Source organism: Rhea americana, unplaced genomic scaffold, assembly GCF_003343005.1.
Source record: "Rhea americana isolate MKP2758 unplaced genomic scaffold, rheAme1 scaffold_156, whole genome shotgun sequence".
Taxonomy (NCBI): domain Eukaryota; kingdom Metazoa; phylum Chordata; class Aves; order Rheiformes; family Rheidae; genus Rhea; species Rhea americana.
Genome location: NW_028185661.1, coordinates 1224511 through 1250396, shown reverse-complemented (window position 1 = coordinate 1250396; position 25886 = coordinate 1224511). Strand labels below are relative to the sequence as shown.

At 41.9% G+C, this 25886-nt stretch overlaps 1 protein-coding gene across 1 annotated transcript in view; it reads left to right on the top strand.

The window, feature by feature from the left end:
• Positions 1–1223: 1223 nt before the first annotated feature.
• PHACTR1 (phosphatase and actin regulator 1) overlaps positions 1224–25886 on the top strand; it is a 152416-nt gene continuing 127753 nt past the window's right edge. Inside the window, exon 1 of the mRNA XM_085299907.1 lies at positions 1224–1251. The gene's annotated coding sequence lies outside the window, so the exon portion shown is untranslated. The remainder of the gene's footprint in view (positions 1252–25886) is intronic.

The following is a 25886-nucleotide window of genomic DNA, read 5'->3' as shown; positions in this document are numbered from 1 at the left end:
TGAGCCTGAGGCGACTGACCCCATTCAGCACAAACCCGTACACAGTGCAATGTGCAGGATGCTTTGCACGGCTTAGTAAATGGCACAGTTCTGCTGAGGGTATGCTTCAGCCCGTATTTCAGGGAGATCTATCAGCATCTAGTCTGATTTGTGAACACTGCTGAGAAAAGTAAAACCTTGCAATTTCTGCCATATGTGACATCTCAAGGTTTCAGTTCCCAGTAGTGCCAGGTGAGGAGTCATACCTGCATCAGAATGACGTCGAACAAGTAGGTCAGCAGTTTCATTGCATGCATCTTTTGTGTGTGTGTGTGTGTGTGTGTGTGTTTGAGGAAAAAGATGGAAAATCATGGTACTGAATCTTTAAGTTTATATTTCATCTTTACTTAGGCAAAAATGTCTCAAGTATAGCTGAAGAGAATCAGGCCCTTTTGGCCACCCCTTGCTGTAAAACATGTGGCACCAGTGTGTGAAAACTGGTAAAGAATTGCAGAATAACTTGATTTCGTCCAACAGTGAATAAAGGATTTGGCTAAAACAGGGGGAATGGCATTATTCCCTACCACGTTTTGTCTGCCCCAGTTGCACTTCAGCTGCTTAGTGCCTGCCAAGCAGGCAGCTCGCTGGGGATTTAAAGAAACAACACTCGCCGCTAGCGTAAGACCACCGCTGTGGCTGTGGCTATCGCCTCCTCCCGAGGCCGTGCCCCCACCTTCCCTCCCCAGCGCCTGCGAGGAGCGAGCGTCCCCTCTCCATCCTCCTCCTCCCGCTCCGCTGTGGCCGTGTGCGCGGGCAGCGCCGCGGGCCGGTCCCCGAGCGGGACCGCGCGGGACGGCCGGAGCGCCCCATCCGCGAGGGGGTTCGGGAGCCTCGGGGGCGTCCCGGGGCGCAGCTGCCCACGGGGGCGAAGGAGGGGGGGTCTCCACCGCCGGCTTAGCCGCCGGAGCGAGTTCAGCCCGTGCGGGGGGCAGCGCCGCCGCCGCCGCCTGCCCGCGGCCCTCCCCTTCGTCGCGGTCGCGCGTGTGGCGGACGCGCGCCTCGGCGAGCGGGGGCGGCCCGGGATGCTCGCCTTTCCGCCCGCGGGCGCCCGCGCGGAGAAGCCCGGAAAGAAAGCTTTCCGCCTGGCGAGGATGAAGCCCCCGAAGGAGCCCGCCGCTACCGGCAGCGTCTCGTTCGCGCTGCACTGCCACATAGGCAAGGAGATCAAGCACATATGCAGCAACTGCAGTCGCGGGGAGGAAGCCCGTGACGGTGAGCGCCGAGGTGCTGCGGGTGCGAGGGGGCGCGGGGGAGGGCGGCTGCTCGCCCCGTGGGCGCGCGTGTGCATGTGCGTGTGTGTGTGTGTGTTCACGGGCGCGCTGCTGGCGCCGGCGCCTGGCTTTGCCCCTCCACCGATCCCAGGGAAACTGGAGAGGGAGCGCGGGGTGGATGCACGGGGCGTCGATGCAGCGCCTCTATCCGAGAGGTGCCAAGGGGGACCGGTCCCCTACTTTGCCACAGAAGCTTTGGGCTAACAGTTAAGGAAACAACTCTTTTTTTTTCTTTCTTCTTCTCTCTTTTTTCCCCTAGTTGCTATAGAAATTGCTGTGTGTATTGATCGTGTTTTGCTACCGTTCCCGTGAATTTTAAGTCAGGGTTTCTGCCTTGGTACTTTAACTTTTTCCTCGTCGTGCTGCAGTAGAGTTTGCTTGATTCTGCACGGTATTTGGAAGGACTGGGGTACGCAGAGTCCAGCGAGAGTGATTCTGCCACCTGCGCGGGGGGAATTGTGTTCTTACCGAAATTAATGTAGTATTCTTCATCAGAGAAGTGTTTTCCTCCCTCCCCCTCTCCTTTTGGGACTYAGCAAAACCTCCAAAGGGTGTTCAGAGAGCGGCGGTGTAATCAGTCACAGGGGCTGCTACAGGTAAGTATGTGCTTTCTGCGTTTCCGTAAATGCAGATGTTTTGAAGAGAACAATGGCAAAGTGTTTGCATTTCGCCAAAGTCGGCAATTAGGAGAAGCTGAGAACTAAGAGGAGCTTAAAACCATTCAGCCAAAAAACAGCCTCGCAGATGTTACCCCCGCCCTCCCCCCTCCCCAGTCTTATTCTGTGTTGTATTACTTGGTTTTGCTGTGTGGTTTTACATGTTACCTCGGGTTTGAAGCACCTGACTTCGAACTCCCTATTAGCTAATATAGTATATTATTAGCTAATATAGTAGGCAGCTCTCATTTTCTGAAGGTCAGGGAAAGGTTTTATTTACGGTGAATGTGAACATGCAATTGTTATTTTCTGAGCTGAGAGTTCTCAGTAGCTGTAGGTGCTTCGTTTTCCAGTTTTTGACACTGATGATGATTATTATTATTTTTTCATTAACCAAAGCTGGCTTAGTTTCTTCTGTGCAGAAGAGCAAAGTATTAGATGGGATCTGATGGTTGTTTGTCAGCCATAGGTCTGCAGTTTAATGAAGTAACTACGGTTTTGCGAATGTCCCTTCAGAATTAGAGTGCTGCTAGTGTAATTATAGTTTTCTTTGATTAAACTGCAGCTAAAGCTGAATAGACTTGCCTCAGTGTAAAGGATGGAGATGGCCTGAGAAGCCTGGAAACCCACAGTGGGTTAAACTCTCTTGCTGCTTAYGCCACTACAGCCAAGGGAAAAATCTGAATGCTATACAATATATTGAGTGCTTTATTTCCTCTTACATGCTGCTGGTGACAGCAAGCCCCATAGATATTAAATGAAGGGATATGCACAGCAGCAGGTACTTTACACTATTAGCATGGTTTATTTATCCTTAAAGGAAATGAAGCTACTTGTTAAAATACATTTTCCTAGATTAATTGAATTGACCTGAGATTTGACTACATCAACATCTTTTGCTATTTTCGTGCAACCTTGTACTTCAAATCTTACYACAGCAAGAAAAGAACACTGCTTCCCTCCCTCTTTTAATGTGCATGTGTGCATGCAGAATACTTACAAACATATGACTTCAATTACTTGTATCTCTTAGCAGACTAATAAGTATACATCAAAGTACTTGGCTTCCTTTTATGTTTGGTGGGTTAGCTTCAAACTGTTAGATGCCCTGAGAGGGGCATGACTCTTGACAGAAGATAATCTAGTAACCCTAGAAGAGCGAAGAATAGGGCACAGGTGCTTCCAGCCAACAGACTTCCAGAACATCCCATCATTTGTCTTTCACCTTTAGTACCAAAGGGTAGGAGTTCATTCCGCTTCATACAAGTAATTTTTTATGGTTATCATTTTAAAAAGACACAATACTGGTGCGACTTTAATTCTTTCTTTGCTGCCAGCACAGGCAGCCATGAGTTTCTTACAGAATGTTAGAAAGTAATGAAACTGTAGTCCCAGCTGTGCTGGCTGAGCTGGTTCACTGGCTTGGTTCTGATACATAATTCAGAATTGAAAAATGCCAATATTTTAATTGGTTAATACCAATTCTAGACCTTTGGGGATTTGGAGGGAAAGACTATTATGAACTGAAGTTGTCATGTGAGCATAATATCAGCAGAAAAGATAAAGGCTTACCAGGTACCTTTAAAGATGAAAGGTAACAGGTAGAAATCTGTAACCAGACCAGATGCAGAGAAGTCTAGGAGGATCTCAAGAGGTCTGTRCATCCTCACAGTGGCGCAACCTGAAGAGCATCCGAAGAAAGGACCAGTTAGCACTTTCTGTCATGGAAATACACATCATTTTCCACGGTGGACTGCCCTACATGGCTATCCAAACRTATATGTATATGTATATATGTGTATGTGTGTGTGTAAGTGTGTGTACATATATATATATATGTATATACATAWATATTTATGAAACTATATACAGAGACCAGGATTCATTCCTTATAGCATAGGCAAGTAAGTGGGACACCATTGAAATAATGTCCTCCAACTCCAATTATGACTCTCCTGTTTCCTAGAGTCTTGATCTTTCTGTGCATGTTCTCATTGTACTACTCCACTGGCAGGACTGGAGAAAATTCATGCTGAAACAGAGAGGAATCATTCTAAACCACTAGCTGATCTAGCAAAAGGCTTGACTAGGAGAACAGCAGAAAAGATAGAAATGTAATCTAAGGAAAAGATGAAGGGAGGTGCTGAGTTGTTACTATCTCTTATAAGGAAGGTCCTGTAATCTGGAGAGAAGTAAGTGAAGGAATTTGGACATGAAGATGGATTCACTGAAGTAAGTGTAAAGGGAATTGATGCTGATGCAACRTTTTGACGAGGTAGAAAGTGAGCAGTGAGAAGCTGAGAGAAGGGCGAGAGGTTACAGTGAGGCAAATGAAAGTGGGAGATATTATAGCCATCAGAGAGAAGGGAAAGGATGCATTTAATGCTGTGTTAGTSAGAAAATAGAAAGCAGAAGAAGGGTGCATAAAACACCTTAAGCAATATTGAGATTCTAGGTGACAGAATAGCAGAAAGGTGTTGAAAATGGAAAAGAAAGAAAAAGAATGTGTGTGAGGAGAAAATGAGGTTCTTGATTTCATCCTGTGGAGTTTGGGTGGCCTAGGACATCCAGGACAATGTCAGGAAAGCAATTGGACATGGAAGACCAAACAGAGAGGGAGCGGTCAAGTGTGGAAAGCTCTGAGTCACTGCAAGGAATAAAAGAACCATGGAAGATCAGGACAGAGCACTGATTGCCACCAGAGGCATGCATGGGGGAAATGCTGGGAGAGGCAGAGTAATAAAGAGTTACAAAAGCCCCCCGAAAAGATAGACAAGAAGTGGAGAGAGAATAAAAGTTGGAGGTATTTTGAAAGTGCCAAAAGATGAAGGGGAATGCCACTACCTTCTGAACTTGAACATAAGAAAGTGGCTGACAATCTTCGAGAGAACAGGGAAATAGTGGTACAAGAGATCCAAGCGTGTGGGGACAGCACCATGCTGAACATCTGCTGGTAGGTACAGAGCCCTTCTAAATGTACTGATTTCAGTGGTATAAGGGGAGGTTGGTGGCATTCCTGGGTCATMGTTGGTGATGCGCTTGATGAGCAAGGGAGCACTGGTTAGAGGGACAAATATAGAGAGAAAAGATTAATTGGGTTTTATTTAATGTGTTCATACAGTGAACACTGAATCCAWATCACTTCAGCCTCTTGCAGAAGTCTGAGGCTAGGCCTGAATCATGGTTTAGATATGTCGATTCTTTACTGTGGTTAGAGAAAACAGTAGAGGTTTCAAAGCACCCCAGAAATGATCTGAGAGAAAGAGAGGTTTGGGGCAAGTGAACTGGGATGATACTGATTTTTATGCAGAGAATCTGACAAGAAAAATAAAGGGGAGAACATCTATCTAAATGTGTACTGAAAGAGAGAGTCTGCATAGAGAAAGGTGTTTTTCATTACAGTGATAGATTAAAACTCCAGAGTTCTCCATTCAATTCCCACCTCGGCAAAGGAGCCCTGCAAGGCTTTGGACAAGTCTGTCTTTGTGTCTCTCAGTACCTAAGTTCCATGTCTGTAAAATGGAGATAATAGGATTTCCTTTTACCTGCCTGCTGATCTATAAATAGACTATGAATCCTTTAGAGAAAAAAAAAAAAAAAAAAAAAGGCTGTCCCTTGCTGCTTGCATTCCCACTGCCTCAAACTGTGGGGCTCTGGTTTTATTGGGTCTCTAGGTACAAGTGTAATAGCAACATAAATAATATTAAGAATAAATATACCTTAAAGGTTTCATCCAGAACTCGTATCCAGTCTGCTTATAACATACTGTTATACTTCAGTTTTTGCTATTTAAGCATAGATGATCGATTATCTTGTATATGTATGAAAGTCAGAGTGGACTGAGATACTGCCACCACAGGAACTCTAGCACTTATTTTTCTGCTGTCATTGTTTTCCCAGAGATTCTAGATAGATATTGTTTCAAAATGGAAAGTGKTTTTTTTTGTTTTGTTTTGTTTTGATTTGGGTTTTTTGGTATGATTCCCACCTGAAACTCTAGGTTCTGTCATATGTTTCAGTTACAAACTTCTGAAAACATTTACTTTATCATCACTTAGGAGATTGTCTCGGGGTGATTTTTTTGCTACCCACCAAAGTAATTATTAAATGAAATCGTTATCTTCAGACAAGCCATGAGCCCTGCAAGAGCTGTGTATAAAAATAAGTTTTCCTCCACTAATTCTCACAGTATTTCAAGCAGTAGCTGCTCTTCCATTACCATCTCCAGAGTGAGCACAGTATGTGGCTATGAGACATTGCAGTCATTTACAGTTGTACCTGTTCAAAATCCTAAAATATTTTAGAGAAAAAAAATATAGACTACACAGAATGGAAGAGCAGAAAAAAAGCCAGCACACCTGATCCTGCTGTGAGGCGTAGGAAGCAGAAAAACACACTTGATGTTTCAAAAGACAATATAATTATGCAATGTGAAGCTTTAGTCTCTGAGAGACAGTTACCTTAAAAAAAGAAATAAAGGCATGGGCAAACATGGGCAGAGTGAAATACGTTTCATTGAGTCATTGGATGGTAAGGTTGGAAGTCATCTGGTCCAACCCTCAGCGTAGCCTGTACAGGGACTGAACCTCTGACCTTGGCATTAGTAGYACCATGCTCCAACCAGCTGAGCTAAATCTGCCCGTTTCCTTGATTGTGCAGGCCAAAATATAAAACTGGTTTATTTTTGTCACTTGAGGTCTATATTGTTTGATTTTGGGGTGAATATAATGGCATTCTAAGGAAAGTTAATGAGGTCAYGCAAAGATATCCTGTATCCCAAATAGGCCACTGGAAGGCGTGAAGTCCCCTTAGCTGCCGTTGGAGTCACTTCTGCTCTGGAAGATAGAAACTCTCAGCTTTTTGCAGGATGAGAATAAATATTCCTTTCTAAGAAAAAGGAGGGAGGATTTTGCTTTTTCTCTTTTTTTTAACAAATGGTAATTTACACATGGCAAATGCCCAGGAAAAGCAGGCTCTTTCGTGACCCGCTAGTGTCACTGCCCTGCCTTAGTGGGATCCATTGGTCCTGTGCTTGCTGCAGTGCCGTCCCCCGGGGCAGTTTCTCAGAGCTGCGGGTTTCTGCTGGCCGCAGAGCAGGAATGGCAGTGGCCCAGCACTCCGCTCCCTTCCGCGCGTCTTGCACATTAACGAMCAAAAAAAATTGATCAGTTCCTTGTCATTTTGTTGCTCTGATCAGTGACTAACAAAACCGCATTGTGCTAGTGCAGTTGTACATGGCCTGCATGCAGGAAGGAGAGGAGGGAGAAAGAGAAGAGGAAGAAAAAGATCATTTAGGGTTATGTGACAGGGTACATCAGGCTTATGTGTTTAAGAGTAGCAACTGCAAAGGGTTGGCCACTGATATGTGATGCTTTCCTTAATCATTAGAAATGGAAATTATTTCAGTTAGTTGGTCTGCAGGCAAAGAAAAGAAAAGGGTTGAGGGGAAAAAAGGAGGGATTATGTTTTCTACCTTTATGTCCCAAAATAAAGCTAAAGGAACACCACCAAGCCTGGGGCAAGCCATTAATTACTCCTGTGCATCTCTGTAATGAATAATTCATATCCTTGCTAATTGCCTGTAGCAAAAACTTCTAGCCCCAAAATAAGTCAACTGTGTACAATTCCAGGCAATTCTATGCTGTGGCTGACAACAGGAAGTTCACTGGCAAGGCTGGACAGAGTATCTCCCAGCAGAGCTCTAGGCCCATTTTGAAGATCTTTGGAAGATTCCATGGCCAAAATGGCAACAGAATTTACATAATTTGACTAAAACTGTGGGAAAAATGTGGATTACAACTGGGGTCTTAATTTGGGTAAATTTGATAGCATGGGRAAAAAAAAGTGTAACTGAGGCTTGGTCAAGCTTACACAAACACAAGTCTAAGCCCCATATTTTCCAGTGAAAATTCCTGTGCCCCTATGGAAGAAATGTTAGCAAATTTTTCTAGGAATTCTGCATATGTGCCACTGATTTGAGTTTTGGAAAATGGCAAAAAATTATGGAATTGCTCAGACCCCATCTCATTTTTATTACACAGCGTTGACATAAAGATACTGATAGAGAAAATGCTCCAATTCTTAGCATCGTTAGAGAGCAGTTGGCTGGCTTGTCTCAGTCTCATCTCTTCCCATTGACATCCCTCTTTTCAAAGCTGTAACTCAGATGTCATCTTTTCATTGCGTCTTACTATCCTGCTCTCTATTCTGAGAGCAAAGTTTAAAGTATTGCGATATGTAAGCCACTTAAATACCAAGATCAGGGCAACACTGAACACTGAAAAATCAGTGTGGGGAGTTTAAAACAGCACACAAAATGCCATCAAGTGTGATGAAAGCAACAGAACATATTTCCTGTGTTTAATAATAATGCTATTCTTTAACTATTTGTCATCATCTTGAGCAGTGTGCCTAGTTTTCGTTGTTCAGTGTCAAGTTAATTCTGTCTTGTATTTCTGGCATGTTGTATTTCATATGTAATTGCTAAATATTATTACATATGTAATTGCTAAATTATGAAAGTCCACAAGTTTTCCAGAAGTAAAGGGATACAGTGAGAAAAAAGGGCCAAGGTACAGCTATAGGAATAGATAATGGCAGAGTATGTTCTCTTCTCACCATATTACAGGGCACTGAAAGAAAAAGCAAAAGTGTACATGTGAGCATGTGATGAAAGAAAACTGTTCTTTCGTAAAGTTAASTATTTCCAGTGCCATTCATTTTCAGCAGACATGACCAGGGGAAAAGAATGTAGTAAGATTTATGAAGAGATTAGATGTTTGCTTGTCTTCAGTATCTGTCTTAAGATATAGATGTGTTTATAAAGGCTGTATCATTAGTTCTCACGCTTCAAAACAATACCTTATCATTCGCTGATGGAGCTTGAAAAGATACTTTCCTTGGGGTATGTTATTCTCTAATTACCTATGTGCCTTACTTCCTCAAACCACCTGATACTGACACCTTGGAGACAGGCTATCAGATCAACCTGACAGACCAGGCTGAAAAGCTTTGCTTTCCGTATTTTTTTGCAACATCCCTATGTCCTGTCATCTCACTTTCATGCTCTGATCCCTGCCAAGATTTGCAGTTAGCTTACTTTTCTGTGTTTTGTCTTTTCTGAGTGTTTCCCTTACTTGCTAAAAAGTTTTCATCAGAGGATGTTTTGTACATGGAAGAGGGGACAGGCCACTTGAGAGGATTGTAAGAATATTATCAGAGTATGCCTGGATGTGACTAGGAAGGCTAAGGGCCATTTGGAATTAAATCTGTCAAGGGATGCCAAGGACAACAAGAAGGGCTTCTTCAAATACATTGGTAGTAAGAGGAGGACTAGGAAAAATGTGGGGCTGCTACTGAATGGGGTGGGTTCCTTGCTGACGGTGGATACGGAGATGGTAGAGTTATTGAATGCCATCTTTGCTTCAGTCTTTACTGCTAAGGCCAGTCCTCAGGAATCCCAGAGCCAGGAGATGAGAGAGAAGGTCTGGAGAAAGGAAGATTTTCCTTTGGTCGAGGAGGACAGGATTAGAGATCTCTTAGGCAAACTTGACATTCATGGGCCCTGATGGGATGCATCCATGAGTACTGAGGGAGCTGGTGGATGTTGTTGCCWGGCCATACTCCATCACCTTTGAAAGGTCATGGAGAACAGGAGAAGTGCCTGAGGACTGGAAGAAARCCAGTCTTCAGTCTTCAAAAAGGGCAAGAAGGAGGACCCAGGAGATTACAGGCCAGTCAGCCTCACCTCCACCTCTGGAAAGGTGAATGTCTGGATGTCATCTCTAAGCATATGGAGGAAAAGAAGGGGATCAGGAGTAGTCAGCATGGATTCACTAAGGGGAAATCATGCTTAACCARTCTGATAGCCTTCTATGATRGAATGACTGGCTGGAGAGCAGTGGATGTTATCTCCCTTGACTTCAGGAAGGCTTTTGATGCTGTCTCCCATAACATCCTCATAGATAAGCTCAGGAGGTGTGGGCTACGTGAGTGGACAGTGAGGTGTATTGAGAACTGGCTGAAAGGCAGAGCTCAGAGGGTTGTCATCAGTGGCACAGAGTCTAGTTGGAGGCCTGCAGCTAGCAGAGTTCCCCAGGGCTCAGTGGTGGGTCCAATCTTGTTCAACTTAYTCATCGATGACCTGGATGAAGTGACAGAGTGCCAGCAAGTTTGCTGATGATACCCACCTGGGAGGAGCAGCTGATACACCAGAAGCCTCTGCTGCTGTTCAGAGTGATTTGGACAGGCCAGATTGCTGGGCAGAGAGGAACTTCATGAAGTTCGACAGAGGCAAGTGCAGGGTCCTGCACCTAGGGAGAAATAACCCTGTGCACCAGTACAGGCTGGGGGCTGATATATCAGAAATCAGCTCTGCAGAGAAGGACCTGGGAATTTGGTGGACAACATGTTGACCATGAGCCAGCAAAGTGCTCTTGTAGCCAGGARGGCCAGTGCTATCCTGGGGTGCCTTAGGAAGAGTGTTGCCAGCAGGTCGAGGGAGGTGATCCTGCCCCTCTACTCAGCCCTGGTGAGGCCACATCTAGAGTACTGTGTCCAGTCCTGGACACTCCAGTACAAGAGAGACATGGAGCTACTGGAGAGAGTCCAGTGTAGGGYTATGAAGATGATTAGGGGACTGGAGCATCTCTTATGAAGAAAGGTTGTGAGAACTGGCCTGTTTAGTCTGAAGAAGAGAAGACTGAGGGGGGATCTCTTCAGTGCCTACAAATACCTTAAGGAAGGGTGTCAAGAGGATGGGGCTGGACTCTTTTCAGTGGTRCCAAGCAACAGGACAAGASGCAATGGGCACTGAAACGCAGGAAGTTCTATCTGAATATAAGGAAGAACTTCCCTGTGAGAGTGACGGAGCACTGGAACAGGTTGCCCAGAGAGGTTGTAGAGTCTCCTCTGGAGATATTCAAAGCCTACCTGGATGCAACCCTGTCTAACATGCTCAGGCAGGGGGGTTGGACTAGATGATCTTCAGAGGTCCCTTCCAAYCTCAGCCATTCTGTGATTCTGTGTAGTTGGCCTGTTTCTTTCTTAAAACTTGAAATTCTTTAATGAAAAAATGTGATACATGGAAGTAGTTCACTTTAAATCAATTATTGGAAAGTTATTCATCAATAACATCACTACCAGTCTGAGMTAAGCAACAAATAAATACTGGATATGTAGGGAAGAGATCAGAAGAGATAATCCAATTTGGTATTCTGGCATGTGACTTCTCTTTCTTTCTTCTTTTTGTTTCTTTCTTTTAATGTGTAAACAGTACTACTTCCATTAGCTTGTCTGTGCCATTATGATGCCTTCTGCCTGTGTTTAGAAACAGTTAATGTCAGTAAAAGCATCAGAATTCATTTTATGGGYTCCTTGACGGACAGACAAAGCCTATCCTTCTAAATATACTGATGGTGTATATACTGATGTATATATAACAGTATCATTTGTGACTCTTTCCTCAGCAAAAGGGGTAGATATTCTACACTAATTTTTGAATTGTAAGAATTTATTTCTTGATCCATTTTAGTATCTTGTAGTAAACATACATCTATTCCTTTGTATTTTGTTTCCTCAGATTGTCTTGTTAGGAGTCAGACAGCATAAAACTTGATTTCGTGTTTTTTGTCACCTTATTCAACYACCTTGCTACCAGTCTGCCATGATAGCTAGGAATAACTGAATGAATTCGTAAAAATTTAAATGATAAATCTTTGATGTCAGATCTCACATAACTTTYCAAACACATTAGCCAAAACCCAGGATAAGAGCACTGGGACACCTGAAGGGCAGTACCAGAATGTACAGAGGTTAGGACAGCCCTGGCTAGATGTTACCATCACTTTCTCAGAAACTGAAGGGTGCTGTGATAYTTGCCATTATCCAGACAGATGAAGCAAAATTGCAAAGCGATGAAGTCGGGACGTGCTTGGAAGCTCTATCTTTACTTTGTGATTTGGTTAGCACATTTCCAGGGGCTGGGGGAAGATGGCCTTTCCATCCCTATGTGCTGGGAAATTGTCCTCTTACTGTCTTTTGGCCCTTCTGAAGTGGCATGGATCTTCACTGTTCTCTTGCTTTTGGTCTCCTTGTCTTAGGAAGAAGGATCAGGCAGAGAAGAATAAAATAATGCCTGATCTTGTTGCTGTCATCTCTCGCTGATTTTGGTTCCAGCTTAATCAAGAGGAGGCAGTTCTAGTACAGCCTCTGCTGTTGGAAGAGGATGAGGTTTTAAAAAAATGAATTATGCTGTTGCTCTGAGAAACAATGAACACATAGTATAATTTAAATAAAAGATAAAAGTGCTAATCTGGAAACCACCTACTGTGACTTCCTTGGAACCACTAGACATACCATTCTAGCTTATTTCTGCCCTGCCACCCTTTCTAAAAAATGTTCCCAAAACACAGTGCCTATCAGCCATCATGAAGATACACCATTGAGAGAGAACACATGATTGCATGGGCAGATGCAGTGGACAAGCACCGGTCCTCTGTGATGTAAAGCTCTTCACCCAAAGTGGGGGAAAAACACAAAACTATTAATACACAAAACTATTAATAATTGGAGCTGACCACACCTGACAGACATTCTTTGGAAATGTTCTCTGCATAGATACTAAATATTTTTAAGGTTTCAAAATATGCTTTAATCCAGAAAGGAATAAAAGCCAAATATTTCCTAGGTTTGAGTGATGGTGTTTTTTTCCAGAAAAATAAAAATGTTTTAAAAAATTTCCAAAGAGAAAGGGATGGGAGGAGTATCTGTGCATGCGTATGTTTTTATAGGTTAGTCAGGGGCACTGACCAAGGATGAGAGAGACAGGCTTCGAGACCCTATTCTGCATAACTGAGCTTATTATCTTATTCATTTCTTTGTCAATAACTGGGAGCAGTGTCCAGTCTAAGCTACTTACCAGCTCTCCGTAGCCCAGGGGTTGCAATTTGATGTATGCATCCTTTGTGCAAAGCTCAACATATCTGTTAGGTGGGACATTTTGGAATAGAGGTAAAGTGTACTACAGATATTCTCTTTCCTTCCGCCTACTCTGAGGTGTCCAGCTCGAGACTAGGGTGATGGGTTTAGTGCTGCCATCCAGGACCTGCCTTCCCCTATCACCACTTAAGAGAAGGATCTTGCCCTCTGTCATCTTTTGTCTGACATTTTTCAGACCATTAGTCTAATGGCTTTGTGCAGKATGAGTGGAGGGAATAAAATTAAAACATCCAGTTATTTAATTTATTTCRGGTAGCTGAGAATAATTTCTGTTTCACTCTACCTCCTAGGAGAAGTTTATTATCTGCTTGAAAAATCCAAGTGATGATATTCTAAATCCTTTCTTGGTCTGGAAGCACAGAAGTGCAATGACAATAAAACTGAGAAAACTGAGTCATTTCAAGAAAGATGTGCCTCGTTTTTGTTAGAAATCACTGAAAACAATGTTCCTTATCTTCAGCAATGGGCTGAAGAATGTACAGCTGCAACACAGATACCATACTGTTGAATGTTACCTATCTTTTTAATACAGATTCAAGAATCAGTAGATTGAAATGCTGCTAAGCAGACTTGAGTGCTTTGGAGGTGTTAAAATAAATAATTAGCATAGCACATAGTAATTAACTGCATCCTTAGGATGTGAGCGGGCTTGGTAGTCTTTTGCATCACAGTTCATGTATTAGAAAGCTTCTCTGAACTATTTGTGGTCCATATATTCACAATGATATGGACCATATCCCTGTCAGCAGTCCATGTCGTAAGGGTTATGCTACTGGCTCCTCGCCGTTGTCTCTTTGCACAAACTTTAGGAGCAGCTGCTTTGACGTTTCTAATTTTTAGATACTGTCTGGTCTGGCATGAGCATAGCATCAATGYGATTTTCAACATGGAGACTTGGTCAGCCTGCTTTGCTTTTGTTAAATAAATAAAGAAAGAATCAGCACAAATGCTGTTTGTTATGCCTCAGCTGAAATTGAGCTGATATAAAAGGGAGGTGTTTCAGGCTGCAGTTGGGCTTTAGAGCTTCTTATTTTTGTCATTTGACTTTCCTATCTGCTTAAAATATGAATATTACTAAAAATGCTCAGCCTAAACAGCCAGCAGTGCAAATGCACGGACATGTGGATGGACGGATGGATGAAGCTATTTGAACCAGAAGTTTATAGAAAGACACATCCCCCCTTCYCATGCAGTAGCAAAATAGGATGTTCATACACTCGCACACCAGGTTTAATTGTTAAGTGTCTTTGGAAGCCTTTAGGATGTTTGAATCTGAATCTTACAATCTTACTCTCTTGAGAAATAAAGAGTAAGATGACTAAAGCCTTCATTAATATTTACAACCCCAAAGCAATTATCACTGGTTTATAGCCATAAGGGTGAGGGGTTGTCTTCTAGCAGCCTGCTGTGGCACCTACGATGGAATTTGCTGTCTCCTCTGGCATCTGAATTGAGAAGAGCAGATTTTGACTGTCTACTCTCTGTGGCTGGTAGTCTTTGACTTCTTTAGTAGCCACTGGAGAGAAGCAGGCTGGATACCAAAATGGGAGAGTAGAGGGGGACTGATGAGACTCAGTTATGTTGTTTCCCTTACCTCAAAGTCCCTCCCTAGGTGGTGTGTATAAACAAGTTAAAACTCAAGGAGGTACTTGCTTTTCTCTTTCTTGTATGCTCTGTTAAAATCAGGACAGCGTCTTTGTCTGCGTTCTTTAATTTTAGAAAAGTATTCAGGGATACTAATGTGGGGCTCACTTTCTATGCATTTCTGATCGTCTGAGTCAAATGCCATTTTCTTTGTGAACACCAGGAGCTTTTGCAGTGCATTCAAACCCATAAGCTTGAAAGAAAATAAGTTGGCAGAATAGCAAATTCAGTAGGTGGTAAGACTTTGTGTCAGGTCACTAATACCTACTCTGATATTGCATATGGGCTCAAAAAGGCACTTTTTCTAGATTTTTTTTTCTCTTTTTTCTTTCCCTCAGTCATTTTTGGGCAGTGAGTCCTTGTGTGATAAATACAGTAAAAAATGCAGGTCCTTATTGTGGATGGATGCTAATTTTAGAAGTCAGCTGCTCTGAGCTGTTCCCTGTGTTTAGTGRAGAAATGAAGATGCTGTTCTTTACCTGCTCTGATCATTCATTTCAGATTTTTATATTATCRTTGTTGTTATTGTATACCAGTCTCCATTCGTATGTGTTTGTGCTCTCAATACCTCGGCTCCTCAGTTTTGTTTTAACTTGTTTCCTCCCTTGTAGAAAATGCTGGGGAAGTTAATCATTCGGCGCACCGTCGCAAATTTTGTGAAGTTGGAGATCCTTGTGCAGATATCATGGTTCAGGCCAATCTCTGAACTGTAAATTCAAAACAAGTGTGTAAAGAGATTTTTAAAAATCATGGTTGTGGGGCAAAGACTGTGGTTTGGTTGGAAGACTMTATGTGTAGGTTTGAGCTTTCACTATGATTTGACAGAAGAGAGTCTGTGATACTCTGAGAATGCTGTGCAGATATTTTRTCCAAAAGAATTCAGTACTTAAAATTGAGAACAGTGTTTCCCATTGGTTGTGTGGAGACAGGCAATTTATATTGCCAAAAACACTCAGAAAGGCTTGGCTTTTGTYTGGTTTTTGTTTTTGTTTTTGTTTTTTTAATCTGCATGGTAGCAGATAATCTTGATAACTTTGTGATAAGAAATTTTATGGTTCAGGGAAGTCAGATTTCATCAGTTAGTTGCTTAGACTTTGTCTAGTGCCAGCTATGAAGAGGTGRGAAAGGATAGTTTTGTTTTCTTGTAAGGAATGTCTATTTTCTGTTGGGGCTTTATCTTATTTCTGTATTGAAATGAAATCTTCTGGGAGCCTCTATCAGAGCTACCCTTGCAATGTTGTGAAATGAACTGAGCTGTCAAATTTCACGGACAAGTGGCTCTGTATAGGGACGCCCTGGCATGCCACTGGTACGCCCCGCTCACATTCACRGCGCACAGCACGCCGTTGCTCGCTCTCTCAAACGCCGCAGAAAGGGGTCATTCCCAGAAACACAAAGAAAAGCATTCGTTAAGATCACACTATAATGCCTTCTCTGCCAATTTGTTTTTCTGTAGGTGAATTTTAGCTGTGCAGGAAGGTCCCTTCTTACAGCTTTGACCAACAAACTCCTCTGGCAGAAGCAGTCAGGAGGAGGCATGTTTCAGCACCCTATCAGCCTGAGGGACCATGTGCAATGTATTCATCTTCCTTGCCCCCTCCTGCTAACCTCATTAATGGGCTCATCTCATGTGAAAAGCAGAAGGCCATGTTTTGTCTTAATTTATGATGCTGTTTTGATAGACCTGAGGACAAAATATATCCCTAATTCCCAAGACTGTAGTCCAGTCACTAGATAGCTCGGGAAGATAATCCTGCTCCTTGTGACCTCTGGTATTCACTTTGGTATGGTCARGATTTAGTCTGTTAACTCTCTGCTAACATTATTTCCATGCATAAAAGTGATGGAACTGTTTCAGTAGCTTTTTCAATTATAGTGTTTTCTTGGCTCCCTGTAGTATTTTTTTCCCTTAGCTCTTATCTAATCATTTTCTCGTTTTCTGAGCTATTTCTGGTTGCTAGATTTGGAATTATTCATGAACTTAAAGCTATGAGCATAGATTCTTTCTTCGACTGTAATGTCTCTTAGGTAGATATAACAATTTGATTACCTGGTATCTATTCTGCCAGAGTAACCAGAATACTGTCCAGAGTAGCCAGAATGAACTAAAACCAGAGGCTTTCATCTGTATAATGAGCAAGAACAACAACCTACAGAGCTCAGCAACCACGAGGCATCCTAGAACTTAATGCTAAAAAGAGTGGGTGAAAAAAGTGAAATCACAGCTGTGAAAACCATACAGAAATACTCCGGGTATTTTAGCCAACAGCCCGTCATGCTTTATTCATGATTTTAAAGGAGCTGTGGGCATTTTTACTCCCTCTGAGTATTCAGCTCCGAAATTTCAGGCTCTAGCATAAGGACCGAAACTGAAATTCCACCACAGTTAAGGGCCTAACTAACCTTCATTTGAATCAACAAAAGAATTCCCACCAGCTGTAGTGACAATTATAACAGACCGCATATATCTACATTTAGGTACTCAAAGTACAAATATATGGTCCTTCCTTTTAATTCCTGAACAGACTGTCTCTTTTCAGAGTTCAGTGAAACATTCTTTGTTAGGTTGTTAGTGATTTTTTTAACTCGTGTTCAGGCTCATTATAAATGTACCATTTGGTATAATTACTCTTTTCCTCTTGGCCAACTTCCTATCAAATTCTTTAAAGAACAGAAATAGAATTTTATTTTTCCCAAGAGAAGCAATGTAGAGATTACAAGGGAATGGTTTGAACTTCTTAGCTCTTCTACTAGTTACTTTGTTCTTTTTCTTCTGGCCATGATGATAATTAAAAAAATATTTTTTTATGCTTATAATGATAGTGGTGTGATATCGTTGTGTTCAGAAGGYAACAATTACTTTTAATAAAAGTTCTCTTATTACTCCTCTCAGGTTTCTGAATAATCTAAAGATGTGTCTTCTAAAGCTCACATTTTTAGTAAAATAAAATAAAAGTATTRGCTATTTCTGCTTATGAGAACTTCAGAAGATAAAATTGCTCAGTTGTTTAAAAGTCCCCTAAGAAATTATATGTATGTAAATATTTATTTCCAGGCTTTCTAAAAATAAACAGCATTTAGAGTTAGCTGTCCATTTTCTCAAGGGYTGAACATTTTAGTCAGGGAGAACTTCCCATTGATTCCCATTCAGGGACCTGAAGAGCAGGGTACTAATCAGTGTGAGCAAGTGTGTCTGCATCCATCCAAATGGCAGTTAGGAAAATTATCAGCTGGTAGCAGTAAARTATGTTTGATCAGCAAGCCTGTAGACCAGATTCTGTTCTTGGATCACTTTTATATTTTGTAACTGAGTAGAATTTCCAGTTCAGGCAGGTATAAGAGACAAATCCAGCCATGACAATATAATCAGTACCAGCCCCCTCAAAAAGACACTTTAAGGTAGCAAGTCCTTCACCGAAACAAAACTTAGCAAAAAAATGTAACGAACCAGCTCTTCATCAGAAGAAATTTAGGAGTTGAATATACATGGGCTTTAGTTCTGTTTTTCTTAATGAGTTTGATTTTTTGTATTGAATGCCCAACATTTGAAGACTTGCCTTGAGGAAGATGCTCTGTAGCCTTGGGTTTCACAAAGGATTTGTGGTATGGTGAGGCTTAAATCCAGATTTGATCAGTCAGGGAATGACTCAAAGACAATTAGGATTGTGTCTGTGTCTTAACAACATAAACAKGTACAGATACAGCTGGAAGCCCTGAACCATGGTGGTTAGTTCTGCCTACATTTGTTGGGCCAATTATCGGTGTTGGTGGGAGCTGCCCACTTATGAAGTGATGGTCACAAACACCGCTCAAGCTGTTTTGCCTTGCAGCATTTCTTTTATGGCCCATAATCTAAGAGCCTTCAATTACAAATAGTCCTGTGGCTATGACTCATGTTCAGCTTCCTCCTCTGAATTCTTGGGAGTTGTGAAATTTAATCTTATTCTTGTAGACTCTACAGAATATGTTTTAAGGAGGTTTGGAGAGGCTTATTTTTCTAAGGCTGTGTGCTAGGGAACATAGCTAAGTGTCAGTAGGCAGGTCAATGCTATCTTCTTGAGGGTTTGTTTTCGGTCTCAGAAGTTGAATGGGCAGCACTGCAGGTTCATCCAGCTCTTGACATGTTTGTGCTTCGAGGCTGTTCCACTACAGGTTACACATGATGGTGTGAGGCTTTCCAAGAACCTATTTCTGTCATGGTTACTTAGAAAGGGCCAGATTTGTTCTGTAATAGTTTTTAGTATAGGAGCTGTGATTACAGTGCCTTAGAGACTATGGGATTGCCTAGATAGGAAATTCTGATTGGAGCCTGCCTTCACCCTAGGACATGAGTTATTTATGCCAGTCCTTCACAGGCTGCAGCACAGCTTCCTCTTGCTGTGTGACCAGGCAGCTCTGCTAGGTGGGCTCCACCTATCCATCCATTCCCTCTACTTTCCGGGGAGACGATCTAGCTGGTAGTGCCTCACTTCCTCTCTCCCCTCGTGACACAGATATCCAATACCAGAAGTAAAAGCAAGTGACAGTGAGAGGAAGCAACTTCCCCTCCCCCCTTATTCTCCTTTGTGCACAAGCAGACAGGATCAGGCTCTCAATATATCAGAGCTGTGACCAGAAGTGTGTTTTTTTAATCCGTGAGTGGAGGAGGAGAAGGAGATACGGGTTACTTAATCCAGGCTAAAACCCAGAAATAGCCTTGCAAGGAGCACTTCYGTGCTCACAGATGCGTGCCCTAACTCTTGAAACCATGCTTCCGCTTGTGTTTTCTTTCAGACAGTAGATTTTGAATTCTTCTTTAACACAACACAATTTTAGTAGGAGAGATGGAGCGCATTCTCCCAACAATCATCACATGAAATGTGCTAGTGTTCCCAAGGCAGTTGGGAGATGTGGGCTTGAACTTTCTCAAGCAGAGGATAAAAGTGACCCTGTGATTCACCCTTCTCCTAAACAAGCACTCTAGCTCTAAGGCTGCAACAGAAAAGTTCCCCTGCTATTCCCTTCCATCCTRCTTCCTCTGCTTTCTTGAAAGCATGAGCTCTGCACCTCTGCCCTTTAGGAAAGGAAAGAATTCCTTTCCTTTCAAGGTGGAGTTCCTACCTAAAGCAAGGATTCCTTTTATGTGTGTAATTGCCTTCCCATATCCCCAAGAAAAGTAAGATCTCTGATTTGCCTCTGCCCTCGCTGTTTTTCTCCTGTCTGCCTTTTGGTTGCACTCCACTCCTAGTGGCTGTTCTGGATCCCATTCTGGAGCAGCTGAGTCTCCATATATTGATGCCTGAAGCAGATCTGTGGATTCTGTCCGCATATCCAGGCACCCAAAATGTAGGAGCTGTARCATGGCTTAGTGGATTTAGCCCAAAATCTATATGCAGTAAACAGTTCAGAGATGGAACACAGGGAGTAATGAGAGCAATAAGGGGCAGACAAAACAGCTGATATTGGTCAAACCTAATAATACTTATTTTCTATAATTTCAATTATAGAAACCCTGCTAAAATGTTTGTAGGAAGAGATTATRTAGCTATTAATGACATAACCTAATAAGGCTCTCTTGTTGCAAGTAATAATCTTAYGGACTGTTAAAATACAGAAAATACTTAGCATTTTGAGAAATTTTGTATCAATAAAGATACAGGAATGCATGCAATACAGTATAGCTTTCAGAGGTTAAAATACRGCTTTCAGATTGCAGTCAGCATGAATAATTAACCTTTTACGTCAAAATGTGGAGGAAGTCGAAAGCAGGGACTAGATCCTAAAGGAATTAGACCTCTAAAGCTAGTCCTTGCACTTCTTTTCTAGCAGGGGAAACATGTATGCTGTGAAAGAGAGAACACAGGAGAATGCAGCACGAAAGCGTGATCTAATATCTGTACCAAAATGTGCAAATGTAAGTGATATAAAATTCAGTTTACATATATGATGTAAAGCGATATACACCTGGGGAGCAGTAATAACCATCAGAGATTTGGAACGTGTGAGTGCTGCTTAGAATACAAAGACAAGATACTGACAGTCTCTTCATGGCTCGTAAACCGGCTATACCAGCCCATTCAGTGCCATTGCTGCAGTGGCAAACACATCCATCCTGTGGGAGCTGTTGTCAGCCGAAGAGGTAATCATCCCTATTTGGCAAGGCAGCATTTAGACTGCTGCATTTCATGCCTTGTCTTTCAATGGRAACAGACTTTGAGAAGTTAGGGAAAGTTTAAATGGGCAATTCAAGTGGTAGAGAGAGGGCTGATGAAAATTAATTCCAGGTGGAAAGGGAAATTAAAGGGAGATAACACTACAGATGATAATGAAAGAACAGAAAATGAAGCATTTTCCTGAAAGGAAAACAAGGGTTTTTTTTAAATTGAAAATGTTTCAGTTCAGGTAAAGAGAAGACRTAAGTGCTCAGCAATTAGTGTAGCTGTTCAGGTTTACTGTCATGTCAAAAAGACACATGGCTCTTCTACTGCTTGGTTTTACTGARCAGAGGTTTTAGAATAAGATCTGTGTGCAGTCTGAAGTCAGGGATATTCGTGGTGCAGAGTTCAAAGGAAACTTTGCATCGGGAGATCAGTAGAAACTAATCTGAAAAATAAAGACTGGTTGGATGTGGATTGGGGGTAAGGAGCATTATGTTGTTATTTTTTTCATTTATTCAAAGGCGTTATCATTAAATAAAATGATATGTTCAGTTGATTAGATCTTCAGGGCCAAAATCATTTCCAGCCTGTTGCTACAGATTTGCACAAATGTAGCAGAAAGCTCAATTTAGCTATTGGTGTTTCCCAAGAAAGCTTAAAATCAAACCTTGTGAAATAAACTGCCTRTTAAGATAATCATGTATCTGAATATGAGCAATGAACTTTCAAAAATAATCCAAGATAAAACCTAGTGGTATTACCAGTGAAGAAGTTAATATTAGAGACTGTGAATGGKTGGGTTTCAGCCCACAGCTATGAAATAGCTCTGTGTCTTCCTGAATGCAGTAACCATGATTTTCTAATATAGAACCTGGGTGATATTATATRTTAGCAACATTAATAGCTGCTGTGGTGCCCATACAGACAAGGAACAAAACTGGTTATTGTTCCCCAGTAAAATCCAGAATGTTATATTGCCTCTGGGAGCACCTTTGATCAGCCTACTATGCTTCTCAAATCCAAAAAGTAGATGACTCCAATGCTGGCTCTTACTGGACCTTCTGAAAGTCAACATCATACTGAAAAATRTGGGAAAGTCATAAAAGCATACAGAACATGTCCAAGATGGCCTGTCCTGTTTTGCTCTGGACTGTTACATTGGCTGTTTTGAAGAATGGCCTTTCTCACTGCTTTTCCAGGCTTACTGTCTGTGTGGTGTATTATGTCCCACAAAACTCAAAATTACTTTGACCAAAAAAAACACCAAAACCCAGGCGTACCTTCAAAATTCTGGACTAAAAAAAAAAAAAAAAGAAAGAAGAAGAAGAGAATAAATTAGCTTTTAGGCTTTCTAGTTTTTAAAGTCTTTGCAGCATGTTGTAACAATGTTTGCAAAAATTCTTTTAAATTACTTGAATGCAAAATATGATTTATGATTTGCAGTGCTTTTTCTAATGAAAAATGTAAGCCTTGCTTAATCACTTCAGTCTGTATGAACTTCAAATACTTTGAGGTTTACAGTAAAATCTTGAGAGATGTCTCATAACAAAACAGCCTGTGAAAAGCTGTTATGTTTAGTTTTGCCAGTGCAAAACTGTTAYGTTTAGTTTTGCCAGTGTCCRAATCGTCTGGGATAACGATTCGGACAGACAAAAGTGAGAGGGAAGCACGTCTCCCTCTTGCCATGAGTGCAGATCTTTTTGGAACTATGCAGTATCTCTCCATTGCCTCTGCAAGATCTCTCAGGTCCTGGAATAAAATCAGAACAACTTCCCAAAAGCAGAGAGAGTCAACAGTGACGGTGACCCATAAACATCRTCTTGGATTTGAGACACCAGTCTAAAGACGAGACCTCAACAGTGTGACGGCAGGCACTGATGCACATGGACATTTGCCTTTCCCAGTTCAGCAAACTGATCCAGCTAGGRCTGCTTTTCTCTTTGAAAGCAAAAAATGTGCAGGTCTGGATTGGTTTGCGTTCTTGCAAGTACCACCTTTTTTGGGAACAGCAAGGGTGTGAAACCAGCCCACAGAGCCTGCTGTCAGCAGTGGATGTCGCAGCCCACAGCTAGTCAATAATCATTAGGAGCCAAAAAGGAACGTGGCCAACTCAAGCAAAAGATGCAGCAGAAAACAAGAGTGCAGAAATACGGCTTTTACTTCTTGYGTCATGATCTGTTTTTATTCTTGCTTTATTAAAACTGTCGTGGCTTTATGTTAATGTAGTTCATTCCTAGCCAGTGAWTATTATGCTTTGAATTAGCAGTGCTTTTGAAAGTATTTTTCATGAAAAATGAGATAGTCCTTCTAAAAAATAGGAGCAGAAAGGAAAAAAGAGCTGTGATTTGCATTAGCTCAGAGCTGTGTGCGTTTTGGAGAGGATGAAGAAGAGCCACATCATCTCTTCATGGCTGATGGAGAGCACAGCAGGACTCCTGGAATGCAGGAGAGCTCTGTGTGAGACAAGATACTGAAATTCAAGGAAGAATAGTCAAAATATGGAAATGGTTTTGACACTGTGTTTGGCTCTTAATGAACCCACCCTTTGGGTAAATTGCTTTCAASTCCAGTGTTAGTTTTGCCTGACCGTGAGTCCATGCTAGCTTGCTGTGAATGAGTGAAGCTTCTTGGGGGCAGGGAGAGCACAGCTGGTGTGTAATAAGGCAGCTGTGCTCTCTTATGAAGGGAGAGAATTTTTAAGGAATTTCAGTTAATTTGGGACTGGCCTTAGCAGTACCAATTAGGACCAGCTCTCAAGGAACAGTCATGGCGGCTCTGAGGTKTAGTCACTGTAAGAGTCCTCCCTAGCAGCACTGGTGGTTCAGAGAGGAGCACAGGAGAGTGGGTGAGCAGGCCAGAGGGGTTTCATGGTGTTTTGATTGAGGGTTTATGAATCAGAAAACCTTATTTGGCAGCAGTAGCATGTCATTCCCAGTTTGTTTGTTGGGCTGCTCGTATCCCCCCAGCAAGTAAGCAGAGAGAAGAAAGACCAGCCTGTTGCCTCTGACAGCATCTCTGAAAAATCACAGCAGTGGAATGCAGTGTGCTCTTACATGCTTTAACTAGAGGCACCTTAAAAAGGAAGGAGGGGAAAGGTATAGTCTCCTTGCATGTAGAGTCGGGTGGTCTCTACGCCCTTTGGTTTTTAAAGCCCAGCACTTTCAGTGAAAAAARAAGGTATAAGGAAACTCCTGATTTCCTCTGCTTTGTACCCTCACGGTTTGTTCAGGCAGTTTTCAGTCTTGCTGCAGCATGTCCCAGCCCCTGTCTAGGATGTTGTCTTGTACTGGGTGCTGTGTGGAAGAAAGGCCATCAGGCACCATGTGAGCAGTTGCAACAGAATGAAATGCTTTGATGAGACCACCTTTTCTTTCTTTGCTTTTAGCACAAATAAAATGTTCTCAGAATTGTCTATCTCCCCGTTATCCCAAAGAATTGTTGCTATTAACCCTTTCCTATGAAATGTCCATGATGACTCTCTGTTGCCAGCTGGCTTTTTACTTTGGAAARTTTTAGGCAGCTGTATCTGGCAGTGATATTTTAGAGGAAACAGGATTGTATTGCCTTTTTTATATATAAACAATAATACAAAAACAGTTTTCTTGCAAAAACATGAGGAGCTCAAATAATTTTCTAGTTTAGAGCTCTGATAATGGAATTGCCTTTGTGCAGAAGATGTGGCTGTGGCTGTTTCATGAAAACCAAATTAAATTCAGCACACTTAAAGCCTCTGAAAATTTTCCATTGAAATACACAAGAATTTGCCAACGAAATCTCTGATGATTCTGACAGTGTGGAGTAGATGTGTTGATCCCTTCATAGCTGTAATGTTCTTAATAGGGTTCCCAATCTCGTGCTCATGACACAGGTCTAGATTTAATATACTACAGGTGAACTGGAAACACTGGACTCCAGTCTTCAGACTGGAGGTGATGAAGATCTRTGTCCTGTCTTTATGAACCAGACGAAGTTTGTGCAAACCATTCAAATTAGTTTTACTGGCAGTGTTGCATTACAACACCAGCCCGGGAAGTTACATGATACTCCCTCAAAAAAAACCCTCCTGTATGCTGATTGAATTGTGCAGATGCTCTTCTCAGGAGAAGACAGTGCATGCTTCAGCCTAGCACTAGGAGAGCTATAGTGCAGCTGCGTCATGGAGAGCCCACTCTCTTGTGCTACTCATGCCTTCCCACTGTAAGTTTTGTCCTTTGTAGTCCCAGCTTACCTCTGTCTGTGCCTCTAATCACAGATACATTAATTCTCAAAAATASCAGCATGCATGTTCCCTGTAAAAGTGAGGGGGAGACCCTGCTATGTAATTTTGGCAAGTACCTACCTCAGATTTCTCTTACTTACTTGGGGAAGGAAGGGTAATTTAAATCTTTCTGTTTTGTTTTAATACTGAGAATATCATGGTATATTGCAGTGTAAAGATTTGTGCAATCTAAATTTTTTAACTGTGGGGGAAACTGTAACTTCTGCAGGAAATTCATCCTTACGTGTGKACACTGTTAAAATTCCTCATGTCCTTAGATTAGAAGAAGGAGGGGAAGGAGAGGCCAGAAAAGGGGGGCTAGATCTTCTGCGTTTTTAAGTTCCTAAGAAGTTAATTTGAGGTCACATTTTGTCACCAGGAAAACCAGGAGGTAGTCCATTTTGTAATCAAGGTAGTTTTTAACAGACACAATAATAATAAAAGAGGGTCTTTAGTTCTTGCTCCTGGTAAATATTAGTTCACACAAATTTGTCTTTCCCTTGCAAAAAAAGAATTACAGTATTTCCCGTAAACAGTATGCATCATTTCTTTGCAGCTTTCTCTTCCCCAATCTATATCACACCCTTTCAAAAGAATGGCTGGCGGATGGCTACCAGCTAGAGCTGGTGACTAGAGCTATGCAGAGCAATTTGTTAAAGATCATAACTTTACTAGTGTAATAATCCATATTTATGTTCAATCTGATTGTTAACACTGAGGCTTACAGCAGAGCATGAATTCCACTGGAAAGGAAAGACAATAACATTTAAATAATGACTACTTCTCCCTCCCCTTTTATTTTTTTCTGTAGCCATGGAAAATTTTGACTATCTGTGTGCTTCTTGGATAATTTATTAAAATATCTGTTCTCTTCCTTTTTTTT